The following is a 21,422-nucleotide window of genomic DNA, read 5'->3' as shown; positions in this document are numbered from 1 at the left end:
CACTGAAGAGACTGTCTTATCTCCATTGTCTGTTCTTGGCATCATCACATGACTGTAAATATGTAGTTTTATTTCCAGGTTCTCTATTCTACTGGTGCCTATTTCTATACCATCACCATGATGTTTTGATTACCATAGCTTTGCGGTATACTTGAAGTCAAATAATGTTTGCAATGCCTCCGGTTTGTTCTTTTACTGAAAATTGTTGTGGGAATTCAGGGAATTTATGGTTCCATGTGACTTTGTTTCTGTGAAAACTGTCATTGGATATGGCCTCTTGCTGGGGCCATCCTGGAGGCTCCATCTGTGGGTAACAGCTTAGGGTCTGGGGCAGTCCTGGTGTATGAGTCCAAGGCAAAGTCTTGTGCTCATTTCTCTCTCCTTGGGGAATGAAGGGTGTCTGTTTTCAAATTGTGCTGCTGGTCAGGAAAGGGGTAACAGGGACAATGTAAAAACTCTTCTTTCTCCTGTGTTCAATGCATTTTTTTTCTTATTTATGTTCTACATCTAGATGCTGTGATCTCTCATCTGGTTCATTTAGCTCTTATGAAAGTATATTTTACATGCAGGCAGTGATTCAAGTTGCTACTACTCTAGGGGTATTCAAGGTATAAAGTCTATAAAGTCTTACTCTGCCATCTTGCAATATCTATACCCAATCCCAAATTTTATTGTCTGTTGTTTTATGCAATTGTTTTTTAAAATCAGGTAGAAAAAAAATTCTACAAAAATATCATCTTTCATATTCATCTATGTAGTTATTTCTAGCATTGCTTCATATTCATGGCAATTATTTTACCTTCCTTTTACTTCAGCCTGATAAACTTCAATACTTCTTGTAAAGACTGGTATTGCTGAATTCTCTCACATTTTTCTTGTTGTTTTGTTTTTCTTTTATATTGGAAGTATTTATTTTGCCTTGTTTTGAGCCTTTTTCTGTTAGCACTTTGAATATGTCATTCCACTGTGTTCTGGGTTCCATAGTTTTTCTCAAAGTTGGCTATATTAATCTATTTTAAGCCATTTTTATGTGATGACTCACCTCTCTCTTCCTGATTTATTAATCTATTTTAAGCCATTTTTATGTGATGACTCACCTCTCTCTTCCTGATTTCAAGAGTCTATTTCTGTTTTCTTTTTCAAAGTTCAACTATGATTTGTCTAAGTTTGCATTTCTTGGAGTTTATCCAAGTTAGAGTTGTCTGAGCTTTGATGTGTTAATTTTTCCAGGTTTTGGAAGTTTGTGGTCATTTTTGCTTCAAATATTCTTAGGCTCCTTATTCTAGTTTAACTCCAGAATTTTATTCTGTTTTTAAATAATCTCTATTGATGTGTTCTATTTTGATAGACATCATCTCAATCCTTCCATAGTTATTAAGAATGGTTCATTAAGAATGGTTCATTTAGTTCTTTGCATATATTTATGTTAGCCAATTTTAAGTAAATGACTAGTAATTTTAATATTTGCCTTCCTTGGGATCAGTTTCTACTGATTGCTTTTTCATTTTTTGTAAGTGTCATAATTTCCTGGTTCTCTCATGTGTGTTTCTTTCTCCTAATCAAACCAGCTACCCCAAGATTTGTTTAATGATTTTCCTGGGCTATTTAGCCATAGGAGTCACTCATTAGCTTAGCGATATACTAGTGATTGGTCAGAGATCTCCTTAAATGCCCTGAACATGCAAGGGGCCTTCTGTATTACCAGAAATATATGTGAAGTTTTCAAAGCCCCATTAACACCTAATTTGCTAGTTTTTCCTTTGTAGTCTGGTGGTCCTAAACTTAGGTAGATGCAGTTGTAAACATTTGCCACTAATTGTTTTCTAACTATGCCCTGGGGTTAGATAAAGACTATCACAGAGAATGGACTTTTCCAGAGTAACTGTCAGGACAAATGGTTACAGTCCTCTAAGAGATCAAGCCCTAAGGTGTGAATTAAACCCATAAAGGTAAGTACTTTGAGGCAGATTGTGCTCTGGAGCCTGCAGCAACAGTCATCCCCAGGATAAAAACTTTAAGTAGAAAGAGCATTGGTGTATTTTATGAAACCTATTCTAATCCCTCTAGTGACTTTTAGAAGGCTAATGTTCATAGCTACCAGGGTGGTATGCCTATCGGTTGTCAATGTTACTGCAGAGCTGGGGAGAGGACATGGGTAGAGGGTAAGTTAAAATGCCACAAAGCTCACTGTTCTTACCAAGATTCAGCCATTTTCTTGAGTAAAATGCTTCAGATTGTTGCAAATCTTGGGGTAGTTTCCCCAGTTCCATATTAAGAAAAAGATTTTCAGAGGTCTTCTTTCCAAAAGCACTTTTCCTCTTTCCAAAAGCACTTTTCCTGCAGTGTATTCCTAAGTACACAAATAAAGTAGAAAAAAATTATATATGTGATTTTGATCATGACATCACTTTCATAGTTACATGGATATCCTCAGTAATATGGATTTTACTTAAATAATACAATGAAATGTCAAAATTTTTCAACAATTTGCATCCTTACCATAGCTACTCAAGGATGAAAAGGTTTTTCATTTAGCGTCACCTGAAATCCTCAAAATTGTGCACTTTGCCTATAAGAACTATACAATTTTATCTAAATCTCAGATGTCTACCATTTAAATATTACTGTCCTACCCCAACTCCCCAAAACTAATAAATTATTATCTACTATTTTTTGAGCAGTTACTTTGTGCCAGACACAATTTTAAAATCTTATGTATAATTTTCCCAGCAATCCTGGGATAATTACTCCCATTATATAGATGGTATCAGTACATTCAACAACTTGGCAGATATTTCAGAGCTTCTGAGGGTTAAAGCCGTGATTTAAACCCATAAAGGTAACTAGCTACAGGTAGATTGTGGCAAGAGCTATCTCCAATAAAAATATATCCAGGAGAAAAAAAACCTTTAGGTGGGAAAGGCACCGGTGTATTTTACACATAAGTAACCAGTCAGAACATTGCTTTCTCAGCCACGTAATATAATTGGTAATTATGGTCCTAACAGAAATAGGCTTGACAAATGCCAGCAGTATGTGTGTTAAATTCTCATCTGATTATATCATAGTCACAGGGACCCCACAATAAGTGTCAAAGGAAACTCAGGTTTATCAACAAAGGTCAGTGTTCTGTGTCCCCTGTGTCCCTTGTGTAGTCAAACCACAGGAGAGCAATACCCCACAATAAGTGTCAAAGGAAACTCAGGTTTATCAACAAAGGTCAGTGTTCTGTGTCCCCTGTGTCCCTTGTGTAGTCAAACCACAGGAGAGCAATGACAGCTATACCTGAAAAGGAGAAGTATACTGTTCACACACTGCTGGGCTGAAGTTTCCCACATGCTGTGTTCCAAGGGAATACAACCTGTCTGAATGGAAAGTCTTTAGGACATGTTCTCTATGCAGTCATTTCTAAATTTTGCATTAGAGGAATCACATTTGCTTGTCTAAGACAACCTCTCTCCAAAGTCTGACTCATAAATGTACTACTTATTTTTCTAAAACACACTGCAGTGTGATTCATACACCCCAGGGCAAGATTGGGTATTAAATCAACGTCAGGCTCTGTGATTTTTCATCAGGTTTGGTTCTGTGATAGAACGATTTAGCTTGAAAATATTTTTGTACTTTGAAGAGTAACTTTGTAACACCTAAAGGAGGTCAAGAATGGAAGCATTTCAGATTGCACTTGTATGTGTGTAAGTATATATAAACATATTATGTGTCTGTATACAGAGTGAGGAAAACATTAAGACAATCTGCATTAATCATAGTTGTCTGCTATTAATTTTCTATTATAGGCACTCTACTGCTGCAGCATATATATATATATACACACATAGATAACATTTTACATAAAGGAATGACTGTCTCTTGTTTGTTCTTTTATGTCTAGCAAATAGTATACTGCCTAGAACATAATATGCCCTCCATCAATATTATGAACAAAATAACATGATTTAAAATGTAGCTTTATAATAGCCATGAAGCAAGTATTCCTAGTCTATAGATGAGTTAATGGAGTCTCTTGCTATAAAGAAGGTTACTGTTAACTGTTCATACTACTAGTAGATGCAGATCTATCACACAAGGAGCTCTCCTCTATTAAATGAAATAATAAGCACCCAATCTATTTTGCAGGAAGCTAATAAGATAGTGAATCTGGTCATTCAGTCCATGGTTAATGTTTCGCCTTAATCATATATTTTATAACTCATAGATCCTTTCTGAAACATACCACTGATTCTCCGGTTTAATCAGATGATACCCTTTTTGAAGTCCCAGGTAGTACCTAGCCCAGATTAGTAATCCATCGGTTTCACATTGCTAACACTCTATTACACATGGAATATACTTAGCTTTTATGTTACAATCCCCCCTGTGTCCCAAGGTCCAATTTGGAGTATGTTTCTCTGTATATGTACTTCTAATCAATTCTAAGTACTATTTCCTTTCTGTCTGTGTTCCTAACCTTTAGTATTACATTGTAACCACAATTTTAGTCAATTACTTAATATTTGCTTTAAATATTTGTGCATCACAGTCTTGACTCCTGGGGTGATTTTTATTTTTCAACTTGGTGAGGCCACAGTACCTAGATATTTGGAGTGACAATATGCTAGATGTTTCCATGATGGTATTTTTACATGAGATTAACATTTAAATCAGCAGACCTTGAGTAAAGCAGATTTTCCTCCATAATGTGAATGGGCCTCATCCAATCACTTAAAGGTATTAATGGATAAAAAGACTTAAAGGTATTAATGGATAAAAAGACTGAGTTCACCAGAAAAAAAATGAAATTCTGAAAGCAGACTGCATTGGCAACTTTTTCCTGGGTCTCCAGCATTTCAGCCTACCTTGCAGATGTTATGCTAGCGAGCCTCTACAATTACATGAGCCAATTCCTGAAATAAATCTCGGTATATGTATGTGTACACATATACAAACCCTATCCTTTTTCTCTGAAGAACCCTGACTATAACTCTTTAACTAGAATTTAATGCTTTTTTATGGAAAACTCTTGAGTGTTACATTTTTGTGTATTCTTCAGGACCCATTCTTCCATCCTGCTTCAAATATTTACAAAGCATATACTATGGACTCTCAAATAGAGGGCATCCATGTAGAACTGTGCATGCAATAGTCAATTAGTACATATATTTTCTGAGTGAATGTTAATTTTAAATTCACTCCATTAAATATCTGACATATCTAACAACCACTTTGATTATTAAATTGCTGGTCATGGCCCCGGAACCTGTAATTCTATAATGTCTGACTTAAGACTAAAGAGTAACTTAGGTACTAGGAAAATAAGACTCAACACATAGGAATGAGTTTTGTGTTTGTTCCTATCAGTTATTATTATGCCATTATTAAATATACGTAACTGATTTAAAACAATCTCCATTTAAGTTGAAATAAATTTTAGTCCTGATTGACATCTTAAAAATTATTTTAGAAATTATTGTGAAAGAACCTCTATTTTATTAAGTGCTGTTGGGGTTCTTAAGAAAAATGAAGTTGTATAGTGGCAGTATATTGGAATGTAATAAAAATGCATATATAAATTTGGCTCCTGTGTTTCTTTCAAAGGAAGCATATTCTAATTATAAATTCAAACAAAAATTCAGAAGGCCTGATAAATTAGAAACAAATTGCACTTTCATTGAGGTAATAGGCAGTCTAAATTATACCTCAGAGTCTGAAGAAATTGCTAGATACACAAAGTAAAATACCTCAGCGTCTGAAGAAATCACTAGATACACAAAGTAAAAAAGATTGTCAAATAAAATATAAGTAGCAAATACCAAATACTGTTGTTAACAGTGACTCTTTAATGCTTTCAGATGCCAATTAGCTAACTCAGAAATCGTAGATTGAAAGCAAGAAATCTTTTTGCTACTGGGTATCTTGCTCTGTTTGGCTGTATTCTCTATTTCATAATATAATGTAAAAGAATTCACCTTGTCAGAAATAACACATCATTTCAAAGAGAAAAGATTACTTTTTCAAATGTTCTTACTGTATACAAATACATCCAGTGGAATTTTATTAACCATGATATGCCTTTAATGGGCATAGTGAGGGCTGTGCCCAGTAGTAAGCTGGTAAATGTTTGACAGCTGCGTCTCAAAACAAAACAAGTCCTAATTTGTAGTACCCCGATTTCCTTGGTGAAATACTGATTCTGGCCAATTTTAGGCTACCAGTGTGAGGTCATCGAATTTGGAGTTGGAAAAAGATGGGCACAATCAGCTATCAAGAGCCAGTACAAACTGGCGCCAGCATGAATTGGCATCAGCATACAACTGCTTGTGCCCAGTGGCCCTCACTGCTCCTTAGTCTTAAATTATGTGAATAGTAGGACTGCACCAAGCTGTTGTGCTCAGTTATTCGCAAGCATGCCATTTTGACAGTCCAATCCACTTCGTTAATTTAGGCTTGAATTTGCAAATTGTACAATTGGACACATGCTAATATTCTCAATTCTGATCACTCCTTTTAGAAGATTTAAGCATCTACATATAATAATAGCAACAACATGGCAGTATAATTGCATAGTATTTTATACTTTTTGAAGCCGCAGATGTAGATTATCTCACTTAAATTTCATAATTGCCATTAAGTAATGTGTTATTATTCCCATATTGTAGATAGGAAGAATCAGACTTAAAAAGTTCAAAAGACTCGGACCTAAGCACAAGATGAGGAAGGAGAGGTCATGGAAGCAAAAGAGCCAAATTATAAAAATAGAAGTATCCAAGAACCCTGTGGATTAGCAGCTTTAAGTTAAGTTTCCATAGCTAGATTTAAAATAACACCAGACAAGCAAAAGGTTGTACACTCCTTGGTAAAATACGACAAGGTTTGACACTGGCAATTTCTGCAAGATTTATTTTCAACAAGCATTTTCACCCATAGCATTTTAGATATTTAGGGAAAAAGGCACTGGCAAATGCCAGGAATTATATTTGTTTCCTTATATAAACAATTTCTACAACACTATAAGTTTCACATTATTTTCTGCATTTGCTATACGGGGAGACAAAAGTCAAAGAGGATGAGTAATCTGCTCAAAGATACATGCCTAGAAATAACTGCAATAGAAACCACATCTAAATATGTTTAGCTCTACATTCTACAAATCCCTTTTTCATCCTGTTTTTATCATCAATTTATACGTCAGCAAGTAAGAGGTATTCTTTCCATCTTCGGGCAAAAATTACCCTCGGCCCACATAACTGCAGTCAATACAGGAGGATATGCCAAGAACTCTAAATGAATAAACTGAATTCCTCTACCTTAAATTACATCTTCAAGCCCAAATTTCCCAATTCTTTAGACAGAACTTTTTGGTCATGTGTTTTTTTTTTTTTTTTTTTTCCACACTATAACATTAAGCAAATTGGCCAAGCATCACCAAAGAAGAAACTTAAATGCTATATTGTTAACTTCCTTTGATAAAGAGTATATTCTGTCCACTTTGCATTCATTTTAAATGACATAGTATTTACAAAGCAGAACATGGTAGACCACATAGTTTTTGGAACATTTTTAAAAAATTAGCATTCAACACACAAACTAGAATACACTGTCCCAAAGAGGTATCAAAAAAAGACAACCAGATTACCCACAGAGTAGACACACCCAAAATGAGAGTCTATGGGCTAATTCAGGGGCTGAACAATCCGAAGAATGGAGGACCAGATACAATGTCAGAAGGGCTATGCACATTAACCTTGTCCTGTCATAACTCAGGTCGAAAAGGAGGAGCTGATATACAAATATCAGGTATCTCAGAATACTTTAAAGTTAATTAAAGCTTATAAGATTCAGCTTATCAATGTTGCAATGTTCACAAGGATTTCTGGAACTATTTGACCTGCAATAGATGAAAATGTGCGTATTTCTTTTGCAAAACCATCAAAATGAGCTAAAAAACGTCATACAATCTGTCAGTTAGTTTGCTGGGTATGATGTTGGGATGATAGAATTTTTTATTCAGAAATATCGTCAGCATTAAGAATAACAATCCAAACTTTTTAGGCAAATATTTATGCTTATTCTACACATGACTTAAATTAGATAATGTAGACTTAGTTTGAGCATACAAACCAAAAGGATTATAATACAAAACGGTACTTTAAAAATCTTTGTTTCAGAATAAGGAGTTTTTTCAGGACTTGGCATCCAGATGCCTTGAAAAAGTTACTGTATTCTGCAAATGCCCCTTTGACTAATGAATTGCAAGCCACAATTTCTTATAAATATCTAAGTATTGAGTTTTATATGTCAAATTTGGTATTGTTACTCAAGCCTAATGGGAAGATTTTTTCATATTTTTACTTTTTAGCATTTTTAAACTTACAAAAGTGACCAATATACATTGAAGAAAACTTTAAAAATTCAAAGAAAAAGAAGTATTAAAATAATCAATAATCCTGCACCATAGAAGTTAAACATTCATATCTATGTTTGAAACTTTATATCTCTCAATCTATGTAAACATGTATAATTTTAAGCCAGACCATAGTGTCTGAAATCTGCTTTTTCCCTCAGCAATATATTATCATACATTTCTCAATCATTATGATCAATTACTGCATACTAACTGGTCTTATAGACACAGAGTAATGGATTTAAACATACTTCTTTTTTGATATTTCAGTCATTTTTAACATTTCTGTGAGCATGAATGTCAGTTATCTCTCTGCACATCTTTGTGTACTTCTGCAATCTTTTTTGTATAGTATTTTAGAATTGATAAAGAAAATAAACATATAACATTTTTTTGATGTGTCTTCTCAAATTGTCTCCTCAAAAGTTTGTACCAACCAAGTCTTAGCCAGTCAGGCCGAATGAGAGAAATATTAAATATGGGCTGGGTGTATTTAACATTTGTTCTGTTCATGTGTTTTTCACAAAGGTGCCCTTGGCCCTTCCTGACTGCCTTATGAAAAAATCAAGTACCATCCAAATAACTGACACAACGAACCTGAGAGAAATAAAACTACTGGGAAGATTATTGAGCTCCTCCTCCAACGCCCATTAAATACGGAGGGTGAACATGCCATGTATGACTGATTAAACCACATTTAATGAATCCCTAGGGTCCTCAGTTGCAGCCTCTGCATTCTCCTCACTTTATCCTCCCTTTTACTTCCCCAAGGGCCAATTTATTTTGAATCCTAAACACAGTGCATGTTTTTCTATCCATTCCTCCCACTAACTTGACTTAGTTACACCTTAATTTGAAAGGAAAGAAAAGCCTTCTTAACAGTATCCACCCTTTTCCTTCACTTGTTTCTTCTTTACAGTTTTGTTTTTGAGCAAATTCATGGTGAATAAATACACACATAGATTCTGGGTGCAGAAATCCTGGATTCAGGTGAAATCTCTCCTTGTGTTTGACTGTGTGCTCACAGGCAAGCCTTAGTTTTTTCCTCCGTAATTAATAATGTCTTCCTAGACAGGATTTTATAAGATTTAATATATATAAATTAAAACACTTTTTAACTGCTCTGACAGTTACTTTTCCCAGTTCTCTGCCCTCCTAGCCCTTCGATAAATCCTTGGAGACAAAAATAAAGTAACTGATTCTTTCTAATCTAATCCACAGATACTAAACTATGAAGAGTGAGCTATGTTTAGAATCTTCTGTTGTCTTGGTAAAATATGTCAAACATCACCCTTTTTTTGAAGCTATTTAAAATAGCTATTATTGATTGAAACACCTTGGTTATTTTCTTTTCAGAATTTATAAGCTATGGATAATATTTGCTGTTATTTGAAAGTTGTTTGCCATTCATACAATCAATACATTCTTAATATAATTTCAATGTTTATTTTCTGGATAGCAAATAGTTTCATAACCCCAAACCACCTATAGCTGTATATTTTTATTTTTTTTTAATTGGGGAGTGTAATCTGTTTTTCCCACTCATGATGAAAAGGTATCAACAATAACAGGGAGAAATAAAAAGATTTAGCATTAAATGACAGTCTTCCAGACAATCATATGACATGTGAATAAAATTTAAAGAAGGATATATATTACCTTTTCATACCAGTCACTCTTCTGTCAGCTTAACATTTTGAATCTAAAGCATTTCAACAACGAGCAGTTGAACTAAATATAAAAAGGAATATATCTCAAGACTTTAATGCTTGGAACTTCTTAGAAAATGTATTTTAGTTGAAAATATTTGTTTCATTCTTATGCTATTAAAAAATCACAACTTAGTGAAAAGTATATTGACTAGAGTCATTTTATTAACAAAGTCTGAGATTTAAAACTGTGGTTGTATGCTTTTTTGTTTTTCTTTATATGCCTAATATATTTAATATACTTGATATCAAGGTATTTTAGAAGTATTTAAAAAATTATCTAGACTCCTTAGGTTAACCCCTTCATATTTTGTCTACACATTATGATAGAAGTAAAATGATACAGAACTCAGTGGTTTATGAGATTATGAAAGCACAGTTAATGACTACCTGCCAACTTACTTAAGTTTCAAAATAAATCCTCTTTCACTTAGTTTTCTCACGTCAACAAAAAAAGTAAATGGAAACATTGAGAGAATGTGCCTTTATACAGATCAATTTAAAAAAACAACCCTTCATATCTGCCCTTTGTTAACAAGCATGTGAAAAAAATAAATATAAGTATTAGAAACATGTTTTTCATTTATGAACATATACAAAAGAAATGAGATCATGACTGCAATGCTGAAAACAAAAGTACTGAAATAGATATCTGATTTCATTGGAATAACAGATGCTTGACTAATTCAAGATATCAACAAGGATGTGAAAACAGTAGGCTATAAAGTCACCCCATGATGCGGCAAAGCTTGGAATTTGTAAAAGATGCAGTTCACTGAATTGCTAGCTTAATTGTGTGAACTGCTGTTGCTATTAAAACTAGATTTTTAAAACTTTATTTGATTTCTCTATTGCATCACCACCCACAGCTTAAACTATACTAATTATAGTTATAATTTTAAAACACTAGGCACTGTAACAATTCTAATACTAACACATGAAAAAGTATCTACATTATAGGAAAAATTATGATATTCTCTCTGAACTACTCTTTTTTTGAGGGTGAGAAAGGGAAGTTCTTGTTTCTTTTTTCTAGATTCATTCTCACTGCTTTCATGTTTCAGGCAATGCCAAGGCTGGTTTCATAAATATGTAAATCTAGGTAATTGTCTCAGACTAATCTGATCTCAATTAAGTTACTTAGCAGGAATGTACCACATGGAGTGGCCTGTCAGTAGGTTTAAAACCATAGATTATCAGCAAAAATAACATTCTGTAAAAGAGGTCAAAGGGACTAGATTGAGAACTGCAGGAAAGGAGTATCTGCAGTATCCAATATTATTCATCCAGAAATTATTCACTATTTGTTTATGGACTAGCAGACAGATAAACTATCTGAGGGCTAGCACAAAAATTAATTATGAAAAGACAAAAATTAACCCTCCCCAGGAAAATGGCATTTATGTACAAGTCTTTTTGTGATGCCAGTGATCTCTCTCTTTGCCTCTGTCTCCTCTTTTCCCCCTCAGTGCCCTATCACACTAGGTTAATTGTATTCCTTTTAGCTGGCAGCTTTCAGATCCACTGGGTGGCTAGGTGTGCCCTTTGTGTTAACAGGTAACACAAGCCAGATATGCTTCTATGCTTCTATCTGGCTACACTCAAACCAAATACAGGGGATTTTAAACATGGAGTTCTGCCCTTTGTTAAAAAAAAGAAAAAAGCATGTGAAAAAAATATATAAAATAAAAATATCCTGGACAAATTTAGATTATGATTTTAGTTGTCGATTTGAGAAAGATACATGGAAATGGCCAAACAGTTTTCTTGGATCATTCACATTTCTGGTTTATTCGCCTGTTCTCTATTTTGGAATCTCTGTTTTGAGCCTTTTTTTTTTTTAATCTTTTGGATTCTTCTTCTCTATTTTCTTTTTAAGAACTCTGTTGAGCTTTTTAAAGCTCAACCCAAAGGACCTGAGCTTTCCATTATGGGATATGTCCTATGTTGGCAAACCAAGGGCATAGGAATGAGATGAGTAGGAGGAGGGAGAGATGGGGAAGGCTGATTTTACTTGGTTATGCTAAAGGAGTTTGACTAGTTCAACCTCAACTCTCCAAGACATGAAATTTGGAGCTAAAGCACAAACAATAATAAAGTATTTATTTGCTACATATGGCAGATGTGTTCTCTGAACCTATTGTCTTCAGAATTCTGCAGTGGGTGGCAGGAAGTTTTTATCTTGACTTGGTAATTATCAAATGTATGATCCCTCTCCTCTCCCCCAACCCCACATACTCCACAGGGAATTTTAAGTATTTGATATCACAGACAAATATTTAGATCACAGTTAGGGTTACTAGGGTTTTGTCTGCATATTTTATTAGTAGTTTGGACCGTTCAAAATTATTCCAGCTATTTCTTATTCTAGGTAACAAGTTAATGAGTGCACAACTTGCCACACTCTTATTTTCTGACGTCTACCGAGATTGGCAGCAATGTTCACGCCTGCTGTTTCAACCTAGGCTCCAATGTGAGGAAAACAGCCATGCACAAAACAGCCACCAGCCAACCCATGATACACACACAATCTGTGAACAAGAAATAACCTCTTCTGTTTTAGGCAACTGAAATTTTAACTTTGTTACCATTAGCATAACCTAGCCTGTCCAGACAGCTACATGAAAAAAGTACGAAGAAATTATGTTTTGGCCTTAAATACAAATGTCTATAGCTGAAAATATGTACTTAATCTAGATTTGTGTGCCAGATTTGTGTATTAGTAGAAATAGAATATTTTGATATGTATTAGTAAAGTTTGGTAACTAGTATACACGCTAGGTTCATATAGTACGTCTATATTTTGTTAAGCATTAATGTATAAAGTGGGGAATAGATGGTATTTTTCACGCAACAGATAAAAATGTTTCACAACATTCCGATGTTAAATCATACAAGAAATATGAGCAAAAGCATCAGGTTCTTACACAAAGGGAGATAATAACAAAGCACATGAGTGAAACCAAAATAACTTAAAAACAACATACTGTATGATATCTCAAAGCATTGAATTTTAAGTGCCTCGTGAAAACACCTTCTTCAAATTTCTCTCAAAATAAGTTCCCTTGAGTCCTACGTGTGAACATGCATTTAACAAATTCCCTTTCCCCCTTGAAAATGCAAATGCTGCTACTCATCCCCACCTACTTAGCTAAACATCTTCTTTGGCCACAACTATTGGGACAATTTCATTAGTCCTGTATTGCAAAAGTTGTGCAATAGAATTTGAAAGCATGAGTAAGATTTGTTAACCTGACTGATGCTTGACTTATTTTTCCCCTTTCAAATACTATTCCTGTACATGATGGGAAAACCTATTTAACATAGACAATAACATTGATTTCATTTTTGATGGGCACAAAGATGATGGGGTTCAGGACAGCCTACCACAAAATATAACAGTGGCATTTGAGGAAACAACAGAAGCAAGCCCTCAAAAATTTCCCACGCTTCTTCCCTAAAGCAGGCCATAAAACCTAGGTAACCTTCCCCTAAAAATGGGTCATAGGCCCTGCCCTATACCTAGGGAAAAGGAGTGAAACACAGAGATACCAAGAAGAATCTGAAGAATATGGAGAGGCCTTGCTAAGCCTCCCCTCCCACCTGGGATTTCTAAATCATACCCCCTTAAGTCCAATCATGTTTCTCCTCAACTGTCCACTTCTTCTTCTGACTTAGCATAAAATGTACACAATTTTTCCTGTTTATTTGAATCTTCATTTCTGAAGGCTCCCATGTCACACACACTAAATTTGTAGGCTTTTCTCTTGTAAACCTGTCTTTTGTTATAGCAATCGCAGCCATAGAATAGCAATGGGTAAGGAAAGATACTACTTGTTCTGTTCTACAAAGAAACATACTGTAACTTGGAACACGAAAAGGTTTGAATTATTCCCCATTAACTTTCAAGTAAAAAAGTAAAACACACTTCACCAAATTATGAATTTTTTTTTTTTTTTTTTTACTTTTAAGTTGAGAGGTACATGTGCAGGTTTGTTACATAGGTAAGCTATGTCATGGGGATTTGTTGTACAGATTATTTCATCACCCAGGTACAAAAGCTAGTACCCATTAGTTATTTTTTCTCACTTCTCCCTCCTCCCACCTTCCAGCCTCCAATAAGCCCCAGTGTGTGTTGTTCCCCTATATGCCTGCATGTTCTCATCATTTAGTTCCCACATACATATTATAAGTGAGAACACGTGGCATTTAGTTTTCTATTCCTGTTTTAGTTCTCTAGAGATAATGGCCTCCAGCTCTACCTATGTCCCTGCAAAGGATGTGATCTCATTCTTCTTTATGGCTGCATAGTATTTCATGGTGTCCATGTACTACATTTTCTTTATCTAGTCTATCACTGATGGACATTTAGATTGATTCCATATCTTTGCTATTGTGAATAGTGCTGCAATGAACACGAGTGCATGTGTCTTTATAATACAACAAATTTATATTCCACTAGGTATATACCCAGTAATAGAATTGTTGGGGCAAATGGTATTTCTCTTCTTAGGTCTTTGAGGAATCGCCAGACTGCCTTTCATAACGGTTGAACTAATTTACACTCCCATTAACAGTGTACAAACCTTCCTTTTTCTCCACAATCTTGCCACCATCTGTTATTTTATGACTTTCTAATGATAGCCATTCTAACTGGTATGAGATGGTATCACATTGTGGTTTTGATTCATATTTCTCTAATGATCAGTGATATTGAGCTTTTTTTACATATGATTGTTGGCCACATGTATGGATTATTTTTGAAAAGTGAATTTTGAAAGTGGTTAGTGAAAGTGCTATTCAATGCTATTCCTATTAAACTAACATTGAGATTCTTCACAAAACTGGAAAAAAAATTTAAATTTATATGGAACTAAATAAGAGCCCAAAGAGGCAAGGCAATCCTAAGCAGAAAGAAGAAAGCTGGAGGCATCACGCTACCCTACTTCAAACTATAGTATGGTGATACAATAACCAAAACACCATGGTTCTGGTACAAAAACAGACATATAGACCAACAGAACAGAATAAAGAACCCAGAAATAAGACCACACACCTACAACTATCTGATCTTTGAAACACCTGACAAAAACAAGCAATGGGGAAAGCAGTCCCTATCAACAAGTGGTGCTAAAATAACTGTCTAGCTATATGCAGAAGACTGAAACTGGATCCCTTCCTTATACCATATACAAAAATTAAATCAAATGGATTAAAGACTTAAATGTAAAACCCAAATCTATCAAAAACCTACAAGACACCCTAAGCAGTACCATTCAGGACACAGGCACAGGCAAAAATTTCTTGATGAAGACACCAAAAGCAATGGAACAAATGCAAAAATTAACAAATGGTATCTAATTAAACTAAAGAGCTTCTGCATTGCAAAAGAAACAATCAACAGAGTCAGCAGACAACCTACAGAATGGAAGAAAATTTTTTAAACTGTGCATCTTGGAAAGGTCTAACATATCTAGCTTCTATAAGGAACTTAAGAGATTATTGTTCTTTATTTAAAAAGTGGCAAGATATTCTATGGACATTTAAAATACATAATTTGACTACAGGAGAATTCTAGATAAGGGTTGATGAGCTATGAATGGAACTCCACTCCTTATGCTTGGGAACATTCTTCTCTAAATGCAGAAATGCATATTTGGCATGCAGCAAAAACACTCAAATTTTAAAAAAGAAAGCCTGAATCATGCTGCTTCTTTCTTCAGGGCTCATCTGGCCATCCGGATGGTTGAAGGTTTTTTGTATTTGCTTTCTCCCATAGTTCGGGTAAAGAACATAATGAAACGTCAAATTATTTAACAACTTATTGTTCTAGCAAATGATATGGAACTTAAAGTCTTATTTGAAAGAACCCTCTTCAAAACTCCTTGAGATTTTTTTTTTCTACAAAATAAATAAGGGAGATATCACGTAATTTCCAAGTGACTCAAGCTCTCTTTGTTGGTGACACCTATTACTTTTTTATAGCTCTGTTACACTGCAGAGTTTAAATGTTTTTTGTATTCAAACACTATAGTTTCGTGGGAATAATATTAGAATTGGGATCAGAAGTGTTCTAGTTTGTGGCTTAAGGAGTGAAAATTGACCAGATGAAAAGAAAAATTACCTTTCTTTACCCCATACTACTCACAGGATAACAATGTATTTCCTTTTCTTTTATTCCTTGTTTAACAAATAGGTATGAGTTTCTCAGATGTAAATAAAGAAGAACAAAAAAAGGAATTGATTTGCCCCTTTTTGTTTTCTGCATTGTTATCACTTCCTTAATTTGAGGAACAATCATCTGGATTTCCACACCTGATGAAAGTAGCAGCAGAGTTGAAACTATGTTTACAGAGGCCAGCATCAGGCTTTCTCAGTAAAGACCTTAAACTGAAATCCAAGGAAAGAGTGTAGCCCCACAGAGTTCATTATGCTTTTCTTCCCTCAGCCAATAGTTTCTTCCAGAAGTTTTCCAATGGGAGTAATGGTGGCTAAGCCTGTGGGGAAATTGCCATGGCAGTTCTATTTCATGGATGCAATAACCATTTGCTTTTAGCAAGGGGTCTCTTATTGTAGATATAACTCCATGAGCCCTTAGTAGTTGATGAGTCCTGAAAGAATGCAGCTCTGCTTCACTTTAATTTCATTTCTGTGAGTTCCTTTTTGTGTGCATACTACCTGTGTGTATACACATGATTTAAGGTGATTAGATTATTCATTTTATAAATTTTAGCAAGACATTTAAGCCAACATATCCAAAAAATTGTTTCAGTACGTAGTCATAGAAACGTTATTACTGGGATATTTTACTTTCTTTTTCCATAGTAAGTCTTTAAAATCCAGCATGAATTTTAAAATTACATCTCATCTCATTGCAGACTAGCCATGTTTCAAGTTTTCAACAGCCTCATGTAGCAAGTGGCTACTGTAGTAGACAGTGCAACTCTACAGTCTACCTATGTTTATATTTTAATTTATCTACATGTTAGCTCAAAAATAAAATTATGTTATAATATGAGCTAGCTAACACACTCTGTTATATGAAATGATGGTCTCTATTTACCTATTTGAAAGTTCTTTATTGTTTTATACATAAAATGAATAGCTTTTCTAATCAAGCATTGCAAAATTTTAGTTTCCAAAAAATGCATATACATTTGTACTGCAACCGATTGATTTTTTAATTGACAAAATAATTGTATGTATTTTGGGGGTTACACAGTGATGTCTTGGTGCATATATATGTGTGTGTATATTTATATGTATACACACAGTGATTTGATTGGGGAAATTAGCATAACTGTCATCTCAAATATTTATCATTCCTTCTTGTTAGGAATGTTCAGGATCCTCCTTCCAGCTATTTGAAACTGTATGTTATCGTTAACTGTAGTCATCCTACAGTGCAATATATAGAACACTGGAACTTACTCCTCCTATTTAGATGTTATTGTGAATCCTTTAACAAATCTCTTCTTATCCTTCCCTTCTCTCTGCCCTTCCCAGCCTCCAGTATCTGTTCTTCTTACTCCTATGAAATCAACTTTAGTTTCCACATATGAGAACATGAGATGTTTAATTTTATATTCCTCATTTATTTCACTTAAGAATGTCTTGCAGTTTTTTCCATGTTACTGCCAGTGACAGGATTTCACTCTTTTTATGGCTGAATATAATTCCCTGGTGTATGTGTACCAATTTTTTATTCATTCATCTGTTGTCAGACACCTAGATTGATTCCACATCTTGGCTATTGTGGATACTGCTGCAATAGATACCAGGATACATATGCCTCTTTCATATAATGATTTATTTTCCCACTTGTGGGATTGCTGAATCATATGGTGGTTTTATTTGTAGTTTGAGGAAACTCCATACTTTTCTCCATAGTGGCTTGGCTAATTTACATTCCCGCCAACAGAGTATAAAAGTTCCCTATTCTCTGCCACCGCCCCAGCACTGTGTTTTGTATTCTTGATAATAGCCATCCTAACTGGAGTGAGATGATACCTCATTATGGCTTTGATTTGCATTCGCCTGATGATTAGTCATGTTGAACATTTTTTCATATATTTGTTGGTCATCTGTATGTCTTCTTTTGAGAAATGTCTGTTCTGATAATTTGCCCATTATTAATCAGGTTGGTTCTTTTTTGCTGTTGAGATATTTTAGTTCCTTACGTATTCTGGATATTAATCTCCTGCCAAATGAGTCATTTGCAGATATTTTCTTCCATTCTATACTTGGTGTTTTCACTCTGTTGATTAAAAAGATTCTGCACAGCAAAATAAATAATTTGATGTAATTCCATTGGTTTATTTTTGTTGCCTGTTTTTGAGGTCTTATTCATAAAATCTTTTCATAGACCAATGTCCTGAAGCACCTCCCATACGTTTTCTTCTAGTAGTTTTATCCTTTTGGGTCTCACATTTAGGTCTTTTATCCATTTTGAGCTTATTTTTGTATAGGGTGAGAGGTAGGGCATCTAGTTTCATGCTTCTGTAAATGGATATCCAATTTTTTCATCACCAGTTATTAAAGAGATTTTTCCTTCCCCAAGATGTGTCCTTGACACCTTTGTCAAAAAATCAGTTATCTGAATCTATGTAGACTAACTTCTGGGTTCTCCAATCTGTTCCATTGGTTTGTGTATCTGTTTTTATGCCAGTATCACACCGTTTTGGTCACTATAGCTTTGTAGTATATTTTGAGGTCTGGTAGTATGATACCTCCAGCTTTGTCCTCTTTGCTCAGGATTGTTTTGGCTATTTGGGTTCTTTGAGCTCTTTCTTACATCTATTGTTTAAAATATGTTCATTATATTTAGTTCCATATCTTGCAGTACAATTAGGAATCCTACTGTGTTTGAATGCATGAGCACTGCTGTATTACATACTTACCACTCAACTTTTTATCTTCCTTTTGCTTTATTTCGATTTTGGAATAATCTCTCCTAGACTGAAATGTAGAAAATTTTCACAGACAAACAGAAAAAATCAGAACAGATGCACCTTGTTATAAGATCATCATTCTACCTCCACTGTTTGTGTCACAATGTAAAAAAAGCTATTGTCCCAAACTGTTGCTATAACTTAAAACAAAAGCGAATGCATCAGTATTGTGGGAAGCCTAGAAACACAACCTTTGATTCACTGAGCACGCCATCCATTAAGCAAAACTTTATGTGCTTTGGAAGCACAGGAAACTAAAACAACCTTTCCAGTCATTTATCAAACATCATGAATCTATCATTTCAAGAAGAGTGAAACAATAAACACCAAGTTGGAGAAGTGAACCAATATATAGCATTTTTCTTCCGTTTATTCAACTTCTCCTACATTCTTCTCAGGAAGAAAGAAAAATATATTGAGACTGAGCCTGTTTGATACTGAGAAGGGACAGCACACAAATAACAGCGTGTAGTCAATAGATGTGGCACAAAGTATAACATTGTTTCCTATTAATTCGATAACTGGAATAAACTCTTGTATAGAATATGTACATAACACGTGGGATTTAAATACGTGGAAAAATCACTTTTTCTTTTTCATATTTTATTGAATTTTGCTTCATAAGGGATAATAGAAAATTTATGCATCAATCAGTAAATATGATAGTAATCATAAAAATGATATCATAGGCATGTGGACTTATCTAATAAACATATACATATGTCTCAGACTGATGGTGAAAAGATCTATATCTACCATGCTTTGAGATTTAAAAAATAAATTCTTATTTTTCACACATGTGTTTTTTGAATACAGTCTGTGGTGATTATCCACATAGGATGTTAAAACCCAAGATACTGCATGAAGATAACATTTTTTTGCTCTTTTTTTGCTTTAAATCTGTTTTAATATTTGAATTATATACATTTAATTTGCTAATCATATCCTATTATTTTCATATTTCTATCTCCCCTAAATTAATACCTACATCTTGTCAATCAGTGTTCAATCTTCTTGCTCCGTAAGATCAATGGCATGCAAATTTCTGTGATTTACAACCCTTATCTTATTCCATTAATATTTGCATCTTCAATTTCAGTTCCTGGCTGCCTCCCAACTCTCTCTAACTAAATTGTTTTAAGATGACTATCGGATATCTAGGTACTCATTATTTCTGGAAGCTGTCTCCTACCTTTCAACCTTTACATGATATATACAGCTGTCAAAAACCTGGACATAATCCCAGGCATTGAGATTTCTACTAAGAAACATTACGGCTGTCATTGGAATAGTTCTTGAGAAAAGACTTAAGAGATTCTGAATAGTGGTCACAAACTTAATTTCTTTCTAAATTTTGTTACATTCATAAATAGCAGAGAAGAATGTCATGTGAAAACTCTAAGGTCACTGATAAGGTTTTTCTATGACCTATTAACAGATATACTGCAGAAATTGTCATGAATTTATCTAGAATAAAATTTTTATATCTCCAATGAGCATGAAGAACTAAAAATTATGAAAGGATTTTGAATCCTTTAAAAATATAAAAACATGCCTAAAGTAAGTGTCAGATTCACATATGTTCTTGGAGATTTATTTTTTAAGTTTGGCAAAGGCAATGGCAGCCATATAAACATAAAATGGCAGGTTTTTGGTCTGGTCATTTTTGCAAAAAAAAAAAAAATCAAAGTTTGATTCTGTGTTCAACTACAATAGCTCTTATTTCAGACATCTAGTAACACCTAATTCTCTTTTAAAGTAATTTTTATTTGATTTTTAGTCACCTCATTTTAACATTTAATATTCCAAGTTGTTGAAAATCATATGACAATGAAGTCCAATCAACTACTGAACATTCATTCACATTTTAATCTATTTTATCAATTGAAGATTTTTTAATCAAAACATAATATGACATGAAAATCCAGAAAACCTAAACTATGTTTTGCATATTTAAGGAAGTTAAGTTCTAATGCTATTTTAAATAGGTTTGAATAATTTGCTCAAATAATTAAAATAAGTTACACCAAATACTAACAATAACATGAAGTTCTCAGCCAGCAACATTGTAGCCATATAAATACATGGTGTTTTTCCAACCCTGTTGTAACACCTGTGCAAAATTTCACCCCTGATCATTTCACTTGTCATTTCCTCAAACGCTTCTGGGTTTGAAAATGCCATTCATAGAAATGTTAGTGCAATTCAGCAGAGATCACAGCACTATGAAGCTAAAGGGACCTGACAGACCTAGCAGCTCAGTCCCCTAAATCACAAATGAGAAAACTGATTCCTAACAACGTGATTTTCTTAATATCCCAGAGTCAATTCAGATAAAAGCCAGAACTAGGACCCAAGTAT

General features: G+C 34.2%; 1 long non-coding RNA gene across 1 annotated transcript in view; it reads left to right on the top strand.

Annotated features, from left to right (window-relative positions):
* LOC134759297 (uncharacterized) overlaps positions 1-9,047 on the top strand; it is a 114,977-nt gene extending 105,930 nt beyond the window's left edge. Inside the window, exon 4 of the long non-coding RNA XR_010135404.1 lies at positions 8,930-9,047. This is a non-coding gene — a long non-coding RNA (uncharacterized lncRNA). The remainder of the gene's footprint in view (positions 1-8,929) is intronic.
* The last annotated feature ends 12,375 nt before the right edge of the window (positions 9,048-21,422 follow it).

Source organism: Gorilla gorilla, chromosome 9, assembly GCF_029281585.2.
Source record: "Gorilla gorilla gorilla isolate KB3781 chromosome 9, NHGRI_mGorGor1-v2.1_pri, whole genome shotgun sequence".
Classification (NCBI taxonomy): domain Eukaryota; kingdom Metazoa; phylum Chordata; class Mammalia; order Primates; family Hominidae; genus Gorilla; species Gorilla gorilla.
This window is presented reverse-complemented; position numbering and strand designations above follow the sequence as displayed.